Source organism: Orcinus orca, chromosome 18 (assembly GCF_937001465.1).
Source record: "Orcinus orca chromosome 18, mOrcOrc1.1, whole genome shotgun sequence".
Classification (NCBI taxonomy): Eukaryota; Metazoa; Chordata; class Mammalia; order Artiodactyla; family Delphinidae; genus Orcinus; species Orcinus orca.
Window position 1 is genome coordinate 35744937 of NC_064576.1, and position 12612 is coordinate 35757548.

At 37.6% G+C, this 12612-nt stretch overlaps 1 long non-coding RNA gene across 1 annotated transcript; it reads left to right on the plus strand.

The window, feature by feature from the left end:
- The first annotated feature begins 246 nt into the window (after positions 1-246).
- Positions 247-12283, plus strand: LOC125961902 (uncharacterized). The gene is made up of 2 exons (XR_007473006.1): positions 247-425; positions 11780-12283. It is a non-coding gene; the product is annotated as an uncharacterized LOC125961902 (long non-coding RNA).
- The last annotated feature ends 329 nt before the right edge of the window (positions 12284-12612 follow it).

Genomic DNA, 12612 nt, shown 5'->3' on the forward strand with positions numbered 1-12612 from the left:
GAGATATACCATGTTCTTGGATTGGAAGAATCAACATTGTGAAAGTGATTCTACTACCCAAAGCAATCTACAGATTCAATGCAATCCCTATCAAACTACCACTGGCATTTTTCACAGAACTAGAACAAAAAATTTCACAATTTGTATAGAAACACAAAAGACCCCAAATAGCCCAAGCAATCTTGAGAACGAAAATAGAGCTGCAGGAATCAGGCTTCCTGACTTCAGACTATACAACAATGCTACAGTAATCAAGACAGTATGGTACTGGCACAAAAACAGAAAGATAGATCAATGGAACAGGATAGAAAGCCCAGAGGTAAACCCATGCACATATGGTCACCTTATCTTTGATAAAGGAGGCAGGAATGTACAGTGGAGAAAGCACAGCCTCTTCAATAAGTGGTGCTGGGAAAACTGGACAGGTACATGTAGAAGTATGAGTTTAGAACACTCCCTAACACCATACACAAAAATAAGCTCAAAATGGATTAAAGACCTAAACGTAAGGCCAGAAACTATCAAACTCTTAGAGGAAAACATAGGCAGAACATTCTATGACATAAATCACAGAAAGATCCTTTCTGACCCACCTCCTAGAGAAATGGAAATAAAAACAAAAATAAACAAATGAGACCTAATGGAACCTCAAAGCTTTTGCGCAGCAAAGGACACCATAAACAAGACCAAAAGACAACCCTCAGAATGGGAGAAAATATTTGCAAATGAAGCAACTGACAAAGGATTAATCTCCAAAATTTACAAGCAGCTCATGCAGCTCAATAACAAACAAACAAACAACCCAATCCAAAAATGGGCAGAAGACCTAAATAGACATTTCTCCAAAGAAGATTTACAGATTGCCAACAAACACATGAAGGAATGCTCAACAGCATTGATCATTAGAGAAATGCAAATTAAAACTACAATGGGATATCATCTCACACCATTCAGAATGGTCATCATCAAAAAATCTAGAAACAATAAATGCTGGAGAGGGTGTGGAGAAAAGAGAACACTCTTGCAGTGATGGTTGGAATGTGAATTGGTACAGTCACTATGGAGAACAGTATGGAGGTTCCTTAAAAAACTACAAATAGAACTACCATATGACCCAGCAATCCCACTACTGAGCATATACCCTGAGAAAACCATAATTCAAAAAGAGTCATGTACCAAAATATTCATTGCAGCTCTATTTACAATAGCCAGGTGATGGAAAAAACCTAAGTGTCCATCATTGGATGAATGGATAAAGACGATGTGGTGCATATATACAATGGAATATTATTCAGCCATAAAAAGAAAGGAAATTGAGTTATTTGTAGCGAGGTGGATGGACCTAAAGTCTGTCATACAGAGTGAAGTAAGTCAGAAAGAGAATGACAAATACTGTATGCTAACACATATATATGGAATTTAAGAAATAATAAATGTCATGAAGAACCTAGGAGTAAGACAGGAATAAAGATGTAGACCTACCAGAGAATGGACTTGAGGATATGGGGAGGGTGAATGGTAAGCTATGACAAAATGAGAGAGTGGCATGGACATATATACACTACCAAAAATAAGGTAGATAGCTAGTGGGAACCAGCCTCATAGCACAGGGAGATCTGCTCGGTGCTTTGTGACCACCTGGATGGGTGGGATAGGGAGGGTGGGAGGGAGGGAGATGCAAGAGGCAGGAGATATCGGAACATATGTATATGTATAACTGATTCACTTTGTTATAAAGCAGCAACTAATACACCATTGTAAAGCAATTATACTCCAATAAAGATGTAAAAAAAAATAATATAAAACCCACCTCTTAATCCCCAAAACTAGAGCTTCAATCACAGCCCCTTTCAGTAACGAGCCCCTCGCCACAGCTGACTTCAGTGTGGCCACCTTCTTCAATTGTCCATTTTCCTCCCGTATAAGTAAAATGCACCCTTGTCCCTACTGAATAGTAAAAATACAGCTTAGCTAACTGCTCACTCCCTTGTGCTGCCGTTTTGTTGTGGGCAGCCATGTGACTCCAAGTGAGCAATAATACCAGTTTCATGTCTCCACACCCAGCAAATGGATATGTAGAGTGTTCTGCATGTTTCTAGGGACAGTGTGAGGTGAAGTCTTCTCTCAGATGCCAACCCCAGTGTCCTACAAGTGACTTCCTAGCACTTCCTAGCTTAGGTTCAGGAAAAGGGTAAAGGGAAGTACACAGTCCCTTACCTGGTAACAAGAGAGAAAACTAGTAGGTCATTCTCTACCTGTATGATTTCCTTAACGAATCTCCTCAAATATCTGATCTCCCCTTATATGAACAGTAAATATGTGATTGCAGCTAATAGAGGAAACAAGATTTTGGACATCAAGATGTGTCTGGCGTCATTCTTAGGAACCTGTTCATAATTATCTTGCCTTATCCTCAGCTTTGAGGATGTAGTGAAATTCTGGAATGAAAAACATCTCTCCCTATGTATACTGATATATATATATATATATATATATATATATATATATATATATATATATATCACTTCAAATATTTTTTCTCAACAAATTAAAAGTATTTATTCTGCTGCTTGGTGAGATAGGTATTTCCAATCCTAATGAGACATTGATATATTTTTGCTCTTTATCTCACTAATGGATTAAAAAATGAAAATTCACTTTATACACACGTTATCACTTATTTTCTATCATAAAGTACAATAGAATATAAACATATAGTGATGTTATTTTTCATTCTGAAAGAAAATTAATAAAAATTGAAAAACTCCAGTATATTTGTTTTCAGATTTTATAAATACATTATTCCAGATTTGATAATACAGTAATTACCATATTTTCTTTTAAAAAAGACTTTCAAATTATTTTTTGTTTGTTTTTCATAGAGGTGTGTAAAATATGACCCTTTTTATTCTTGTCTTATTTCTTTTATATTAGATTGTAAAAAAGTAGGGATAGTTTTCTAAATCATAATGAGAATGATAATAAACTGTTTCAAAATAACAAAAAAACTGATTATCACATATTTCATAAACAAATTTTTAGAGCAAGAAGTCATAAACATCATTTAGTTCAATTTATGTTCTTTACAGAAGAAAAATTTGAGGCATAGAGAGGGAAAATTACCTTCTAGGGTCTCATATTTAATACATAGTAAATCTAAAATTAAAAAGATATCTACAGCTTTCTGTCCTCTGACAGTTCCACTAAGCCATGAGGATTCCAAAGTAAATGCTTTGCCTTTTTATAAAGTATACCTTTGTGGTCGTACATTTTATTCATATATGACTATTAGTAACTGTTTAAATGTAAATCATTGGTTATTGTTCAAAAGCTTTTAATGCACACCTAGTTTTCTAAAGTAGAACAAAAAGTTTCAAATTTTCTAATATGCAACATTCAACATTGGCCATAAAATGATTCTCACATTTTTATGATTATGAAATATAATAGAAGCATAAAATGGATCAACTTGTGTTTAACTGAAATCTTGGTGAATTAGAATTGTGCTTTGCCATTTTTCAATGTGAGTGAACTTAGAAGTTCAACATTAATATTTTAACAGATATGTTTTATGAAACAGAATAGTTAACTTGGAAAAATCTGCAGCTTCAGAACAGAATTGAGTAGTTTCATTTTAAAATAGGTTCTAGCTTTTTCTGTTTCCAAAGTCAGCAATTGTTGATGATTACTTTGGTCCTGTGGGTAAATATTAAATCCTACATGGAAAACAAAATGTTTCAAAATCTTATAAAAAGTAGCCAAGTTTACCTTTGCCATACAAATGTACAAAGCATTTATTGTAAGACATATTAAAATATGCATAGAAAAGAAAAAAGCTTGTAAAAATTGAGTTAAACTACCACCACCAAGTTTGCATACACATTTATAACTATATATTATATCTACTACTTAAAGTATTTTGTATTTTGTGAAGGTTTTTCATAAGCACCATCTCACTTCAGCATTGCAACAACCAGGACATTTAGGCATGATGGACAATTTTTTAAAAATTTTATTCATGGAATAAACTGCTACTAATAAAATATCTAACTCTTAAACCACATACAGTTTTCTAATGTTGTACTGGGTACTTTTCATATGATGCTTTTAATGCTCAAAAACCCATTGAGGCAGCTTTTATTTTCTATATTTATTGGTGAGGAAACTAAGAGCCAGAGAGCATAAAATAGTTATGTTCTACGATATCATGCTCCTTCTAATGTAAATCAAGGTTTAGCTTTTAACTGCTGCTCTTCCCTCCTGCCTTTAAAAAATAACTCATGTATTATCACCTATATGAAGCCTCTTCTCAACTTTATTTCTTCCCCCCTAATTTGTCATCATATAATATTAATGATAACAATGGCATTATGTATATTTAGAGTTCTAAATATATCACAGGTATCCTGATAAGCACTAGGGAAGTCTATTATGGCATTAGCCCTCGTAGTGTAAATTTTTATTGCACTGATATTATACATGAGAAAACTGATGAAATGACTGAATGAAAAAGTTGATTTCTAATTATACATTCTCTCTATTCACATAAAACCTAGTGCTTCTCGTCACATGAATCAATGGTGGCTAAACATTCTTACTAACACTACAGAGATGAAAAAGTACAGTATATCAGAATCTTTGAGAATCCTTCTTTCAACCCAGTGTAGAGACCCCATTGTTTCTAAGCTAATCCAATAGGAAAGAACAAGATTCAGTACCTTTTGGGGGTGAAGTTGCATGACGTAATATGGCTCAGCTGTGGTATCATATGTTTATACTCATGCGGTGAAAGATAGTTTAAGAGAACAACAAGCAAAGGGAGGGTGAATGTCAAAAATGGAAAAAAAAAAATGTTTTCAATAATTAAGGTCCTGGACTGAGATATGTTTTTGTCTCAGCTGCTACATTGCCTTTCCTACAGTTTAGTTATATGACCTAATTAAGTATCCTCCCTTTCTTTTTTACATAAACCATTATACCCACAATTTTACGCTGACAAAGAGTTGTTTCTTTCTACTATTAAAAAAAAAAGCTGATACAGAAGGTCTCCAAAATTTTTTGAAGAAGAGTATATTTTATACCTTTCTAACCAATATTTTATTAATAATTTTTGTTTTTTATAATTAATAATCTTTTATAATTTATACTTAATTTAAATCTCCAGATTGTGTTATCTCTTCCTTTTATGTAGCGTTTATGGTGCCATGTAACCCAACTCACTGACAGATAGCTGCTGATGTCCCACACATTATATCATTATAAAATGATAATTTTATAATGGAAACTAAAAGCTAGTAATCCCTCTCACACAGACTATTAAGCTGATAATTTAGTATTTGTGTCAATCTGCAAGGGTTTTTCTAATCTACCTCTTTATCCTTGTTTATAACTCAAATGTGTACAATTTTTAAACCTTTAAAACCATAGAGAAGAATGTCTGTAGATCCATGTTAATTTCATAATGCATGTGGAAAATCAGTGACAAAAAACAATATGGGGGGGACCTTGAAGATGGCGGAAGAGTAAGACGCGGAGATCACCTTCCTCCCCACAGATACACCAGAAATACATCTACACATGGAACAACTCCTACAGAACACCTACTGAAGGCTGGCAGAAGACCTCAGACCTCCCAAAAGGCAAGAAACACCCCATGTACCTGGGTAGGGCAAAAGAAAAAAAGAAAAAACAGAGACAAAAGAATAGGAATGGCAGCTGCACCAGTAGGAGGGAGCTGTGAAGGAGGAAAAGTTTCCACACACTAGGAAGCCCCTTCACGGGCGGAGACTGCGGGAGGCGGAGGGGGGAGCTTCGGAGCCATGGAGGAGTGCACAGCAACAGGGGTGCGGAGGGCAAAGCGGGGAGATTCCCGCACAGAGGATCGCACTCACCAGCCCGAGAGGCTTGTCTGCTCACCCGCCGGGGTGGGCGGGGCTGCAAGCTGAGGCTCGGGTTTCGGTCGGAGCGCAGGGAGAGGATTGGGGTTGGTGGCTTGAACATACCCTGAAGGGGTTAGTGCACCACGGCTAGCCGGGAGGGAGTTGGGGAAAAGTCTGCACCTGCCTAAGAGACAAGAGACTTTTTCTTCCCTCTTTGTTCCCTGGTGCGTGAGGAGAGGGGTTTAAGAGCGCTGTTTAAAGGAACTCCAGAGACGGGTGCGAGCCGCGGCTAAAAGCGTGAACCCCCGAGACGGGCACGAGCCACGACTAAAAGCACGGACCCCAGGGATGGGCGCGAGCCACGGCTAAAAGTGCAGACCCCAGAGACGGGTGCGAGCCGCGGCTAAAAGTACGGACCCCAGGGATGGGCGGGAGATGCTAAGGCTGCTGCTGCCGCCACCAAGCGGCCTGTGTGCGAGCACAGGTCACTATCCACACCCCTCTTCTGGGGAACCTGTGCAGACCGCCACTGCCAGGTTCCCGGGATCCAGGGATAACTCCCCCGGGAGAACGCACGGCGGGTCTCAGGCTGGTGCAATGTCATGCCGGCCTCTGCCACCGCAGGCCCACCCCGCACGCAGTGCCCCTCCCTCCCCCCGGCCTGAGTGCACCAGAGCCCCCGAATCAGCGGCTCCTTTAACCCCGTCCTGTCTGAGCAAAAAACAGACGCCCTCCAGCGACCTACATGCAGAGGCAGGGCCAAATCCAAAGCTGAGCCCCTGTGAGCTGTGAGAACAAAGAAGAGAAAGGGAAATCTCTCCCAGCAGCCTCAGAAACAGCGGATTAAAGCTCCAAAATCAACTTGATGTACCTTGCATCTGTGGAATACATGAATAGAAAACGAATCACCCCAAATTGAGGAGGTGGGCTTCGAGAGCAAGATCTATGATTTTTTTCTCTTATCCTCTTTTTGTGAATGTGTATGTGTATGCTTCTGTGTGAGATCTTGTCTGTATAGCTTTGCTTCCACCATTTGTCCTAGGGTTCTATCCATCCATGGTTTTTTGTTTTAAATTTCTTTTCTTAATAATTAATTTTAATTTTAATAACTTTATTATACTTTTCTTTCTTTCTTTCTTTCTTTCTTTCTTTCTTTCTTTCTTTCTTTCTTTCTTTCTTTCTTTCTTTCTTTCCTTCCATCCCTCCTTTACACAATGAATCATCCCAAATTGAGGAGGTGGTCTCTGAGAGCAAGATTTATGATTTTTTCCCCTTTACCTCTTTTTGTGAGGGTGTATGTGTATGCTTGTGTGTAAGCTTTTGTCTGTATAGCTTTGCTTCCAACATTTGTCCTAAGGTTCTATTCGTCCTATTTTTTTCCTAAATAATTATTTTTTAATTCAATAACTTTATTATATTTTACTGTATCTTCTTTCTGTCTGTCTTTTTCCTTCCTTCCCTCCTTCCTTCCCTCCTCCCTCCCTCCCTCCTTTCTTTCCTTCTTTCCTTCTTTCCTTCTTTCTTTTTCTTTCTTTCTTCTTTCCTTCCTTCCTTCCTTCCTTCCCTCCTCTCTTTCTTTCTTTCTTTCTTCATACTTCTACTAATTCTCTCTACTTTTTCTCCCTTTTATTCTGAGCCGTGTGGCTGAAAGGCTCTTGGTGCTCCAGCCGGGAGTCAGGGCTCTGCCTCTGAGGTAGGAGAGCCAGCTTCAGGACACTGGTCAACAAGAGACCTCCCAGCTCCACATAATATTAAATGGCGAAAATCTCCCAGAGACCTCCATTTTAACACCAGCACCCAGCTTCACTCAACAACCAGCAAGCCACATTGCTGGACAACCTATGCCAAACAACTAGCAAAACAGGAACACAACCCCACCCATTAGCAGAGAGGCTGCCTAAAATCATAATAAGGCCACAGACACCCCCAAACACACCACCAGACGTGAACCTGCCCACTAGAGAGACAAGATCCAGCCTCATCCACCACAACAGAGACACTAGTCCCCTCCACCAAGAAGCCTACACAACCCACTGAACCAACCTTAGCCACTGGTGATAGACATCAAAAACAGCGGGAACTACAAACCTGCAGCCTGCAAAAAGGAGATCCCAAACACAGTTAGACAAGCAAAATGAGAAGACAGAAAAACACACAGCAGATAAAGGAGCAAGATAAAAATGCACCAGAGCTAACAACTGAAGAGGAAATAGGCAGTCTACCTGAAAAAGAATTCAGAATAATGATAGTAAGGATGATCCAAAATCTTGGAAATAGAATGGATAAAATGCAAGAAACAGTTAACAAGGGCCTAGAAGAAATAAAGATGAAACAAGCAACGATGAACAACACAATAAATGAATTAAAAGTACTCTAGATGGGATCAATAGCAGAATAACTGAGGCAGAAGAACGGATAAGTGACCTGGAAGATAAAATAGTGGAAATAACTACTGCAGAGCAGAATAAAGAAAAAAGAATGAAAAGAACTGAGGACAGTCCCAGAGACCTCTGGGACAACATTAAACGCACCAACATACAAATTATAAGGGTTCCAGAAGAAGAAGAGAAAAAGAAAGGGACTGAGAAAATATTTGAAGAAATTATAGTTGAAAACTTCCCTAATATGGGAAAGGAAATAGTTAATCAAGTCCAGGAAGCACACAGAGTCCCATGCAGGATAAATCCAAGGAGAAATATGCCAAGACACATATTAATCAAACTGTCAAAAATTAAATACAAAGAAAGCATATTAAAAGCAGCAAGGGAAAAACAACAAATAACACACAAGGGAATCCCCATAAGGTTAACAGCTGATCTTTCAGCAGGAACTCTGCAAGCCAGAAGGGAGTGGCAGGACATATGGAAAGTGATGAAGGAGAAAAACCTGCAACCAAGACTACTCTACCCAGCAAGGATCTCATTCAGATTTGATGGAGAAATTAAAGCCTTTAAAGACAAGTGAAAGCTGAGAGTTCAGCACCACCAAACCAGCTATACAAAAGATGCTAAAGGAACTACTCTAGACAAGAAACACAAGAGAAGGAAAAGACCTATAATAACGAACCCAAAACAATTTAGAAAATGGTAATAGGAACATACATATTGATAATTACCTTAAATGTAAATGGACTAAATGCTCCCACCAAAAGACACAGATTGGCTGAATGGACACAAAAACAAGACCCTTATATATGCTGTCTACAAGAGACCCACTTCAGACCTAGAGACACATACAGATTGAAAGTAAGGGGATGGAAAAAGATATTCCATGTAAATGGAAACCAAAAGAAAGCTGGAGTAGCAATTCTCATATCAGAAAAAATAGACTTTAAAATAAAGACTATTAGAAGAGACAAAGAAGGACACTACATAATGATCAAGGAATCGATCCAAGAAGAAGATATAACAATTGTAAATATTTATGCACCCAACATAGGAGCACCTCAATACATAAGGCAAATACTTAGAGCCATAAAAGGGGAAATCAACAGTAACACGTTCATATTAGGGGACTTAAACACCCCACTTTCACCCATGGACAGATCATCCAAATAAAAATAAATAAGGAAACACAAGCTTTAAATGATACATTAAACAAGATGGACTTAATTGATATTTATAGGACACTCCATCCAAAAACAGCAGAATACACATTTTTCTCAAGTGCTCATGGAACATTCTCCAGGATAGATCATATCTTGGGTCATAAATCAAGCCTTGGTAAATTTAAGAAAATTGAAATTGTGTCAAGTATCTTTTCCGACCACAACGCCATGAGACTAGATATCAATTACAGGAAGAGATCTGTAAAAAATACAAACACATGGAGGCTAAACAATACACTACTTAATAATGAAGTGATCACTGAAGAAATCAAAGAGGAAATAAAAAAATACCTAGAAACAAATGACAATGGAGACACAATGACCCAAAACCTATGGGATGCAGCAAAAGCAGTTCTAAGGGGGAAGTTTATTGCAATACAAGCCCACCTTAAGAAGCAGGAAACAGCTCGAATAAACAACCTAACCTTGCACCTCAAGCAAGTAGAGAAAGAAGAACAAAAAAACCCCAAAGCTAGCAGAAGGAAAGAAATCATAAAAATCAGATCAGAAATAAATGAAAAAGAAATGAAGGAAACAATAGCAAAGATCAATAAAACTAAAAGCTGGTTCTTTGAGAAGATAAACAAAATAGATAAACCACTACCAGACTCATCAAGAAAAAAAGGGAGAAGACTCAAATCAATAGAATTAGAAATGAAAAAGGAGAAGTAACAACTGACACTGCAGAAATACAAAAGATCATGAGAGATTACTACAAGCAACTCTATGCCAATAAAATGGAGAATCTGGAAGAAATGGACAAATTCTTAGAAATGCACAACCTGCCAAGACTGAATCAGGAAGAAATAGAATATATGAACAGACCATTCACAAGCACTGAAATTGAAACTGTGATTAGAAATCTTCCAAAAAGCAAAAGCCCAGGACCAGATGGCTTCACAGGCGAATTCTATCAAACATTTAGAGAAGAGATAACACCTATCCTTCTCAAACTCTTCCAAAATATAGCAGAGGGAGGAACACTCCCAAATTCCTTCTACGAGGCCACCATCACCTTAATACAAAAACCAGACAAGGATGTCACAAAGAAAGAAAACTACAGACCAATATCACTGATGAACATAGATACAAAAATCCTCAACAAAATACTAGCAAACAGAATCCAACAGCACATTAAAAGGATCATACACCATGATCAAGTGGGGTTTATTCCAGGAATGCAAGGATTCTCCAACATACACAAATCTATCAATGTGAGAAACCATATTAACAAATTGAAGGAGAAAAACAATATGATTATCTCAATAGATGTAAAGAAAGCTTTTGACAAAATTCAACACCTATTTATGATAAAAACCCTGCAGAAAGTAGGCATAGAGGGAAATTTCCTCAACATAATAAAGGGCATATATGACAAGCCCACAGCCAACATCATCCTCAATGGTGAAAAACTGAAAGCATTTCCACGAAGATCAGGAACAAGACAAGGTTGCCCACTCTCACCACTCTTATTCAACATAGTTTTGGAAGTTTTAGCCACAGCAATCAGAGAAGAAAAGGAAATAAAAGGAATCCAAATTGGAAAAGAAGTAAAGCTGTAACTGTTTTCAGATGACATGATACTATACATAGAGGATCCTAAAGATGCTACCAGAAAACTACTAGAGCTAATCAATGAATTTGGTAAAGTAGCAGGATAAAAAATTAATGCACAGAAATCTGTGGCATTCCTATATAATAATGATGAAAAATCTGAAATTGAAATCAAGAAAACACTCCCATTTACCATTGCAACAAAAAGAATAAAATATCTAGGAAAAAACCTACCTAAAGAGACAAAAGACCTGTATGCAGAAAATTATAAGACACTGATGAAAGAAATTAAAGATGATACAAATAGATGGAGAGATATACCATGTTCTTGGATTGGAAGAATCAACATTGTGAAAATGACTCTACTACCCAAAGCAATCTATACATTCAATGCAATCCCTATCAAACTACCACTGGCATTTTTCACAGAACTAGAACAAAAAATTTTGCAATTTGTATGGAAACACAAAAGACCCCGAATAGCCAAAGCAATCTGGAGAACAAAAAAATGGAGCTGGAGGAATCAGGCTCCCTGACTTCAGACTATACTACAAAGCTACAGTAATCAAGACAGTATGGTACTGGCACAAAAACAGAAAGATAGATTAATGAAATAAGATAGAAAGCCCAGAGATAAACCCACACACATATGGACACCTTATCTTTGATAATGGTGGCAGGAATATACAGTGGAGAAAGGACAGTCTCTTCAATAAGTGGTGCTGGGTAAACTGGACAGGTACATGTAAAAGTATGAGATTAGATCACTCCCTAACACCATACACAAAAATAAGCTCAAAATGGATTAAAGACCTAAATGTAAGGCCAGAAACTATCAAACTCTTAGAGGAAAACATAGGCAGAACACTCTATGACATAAATCACAGCAAGATCCTTTCTGACCCACCTCCTAGAGAAATGGAAATAAAAAGAAAAATAAACAAATGGGACCTAATGAAACTTCAAAGCTTTTGCACAGGAAAGGAAACCATAAACAAGACCAAAAGACAACCCTCAGAATGGGAGAAAATATTTGCAAATGAAGCAACTGACAAAGGATTAATCTCCAAAATTTACAAGCAGTGCATGCAGCTCAATAACAAAAAAACAAACAACCCAATCCAAAAATGGGCAGAAGACCTAAATAGACATTTCTCCAAAGAAGATATACAGATTGCCAACAAATACATGAAAGAATGCTCAACATCATTAATCATTAAGAAATGCAAATCAAAACTACAATGAGATATCATCTCACACCAGTTAGAATGGTCATCATCAAAAAATCTAGAAACAATAAATGCTGGAGAGGGTGTGGAGAAAAGGGAACACTTTTGAACTGCTGGTGGGAATGTGAATAGATCAGCCACTATGGAGAACAGTATGGAGGTTTCTTAAGAAACTACAAATAGAACTACCATATGACCCAGCAATCCCACTACTGGGCATATACCCTGAGAAAACCAAAATTCAAAAAGAGTCATGTACCAAAATGTTCATTGCAGCTCTATTTACAATAGCCCGGAGATGGAAACAACCTAAGTGCCCATCATCAGATGAATGGATAAAGAA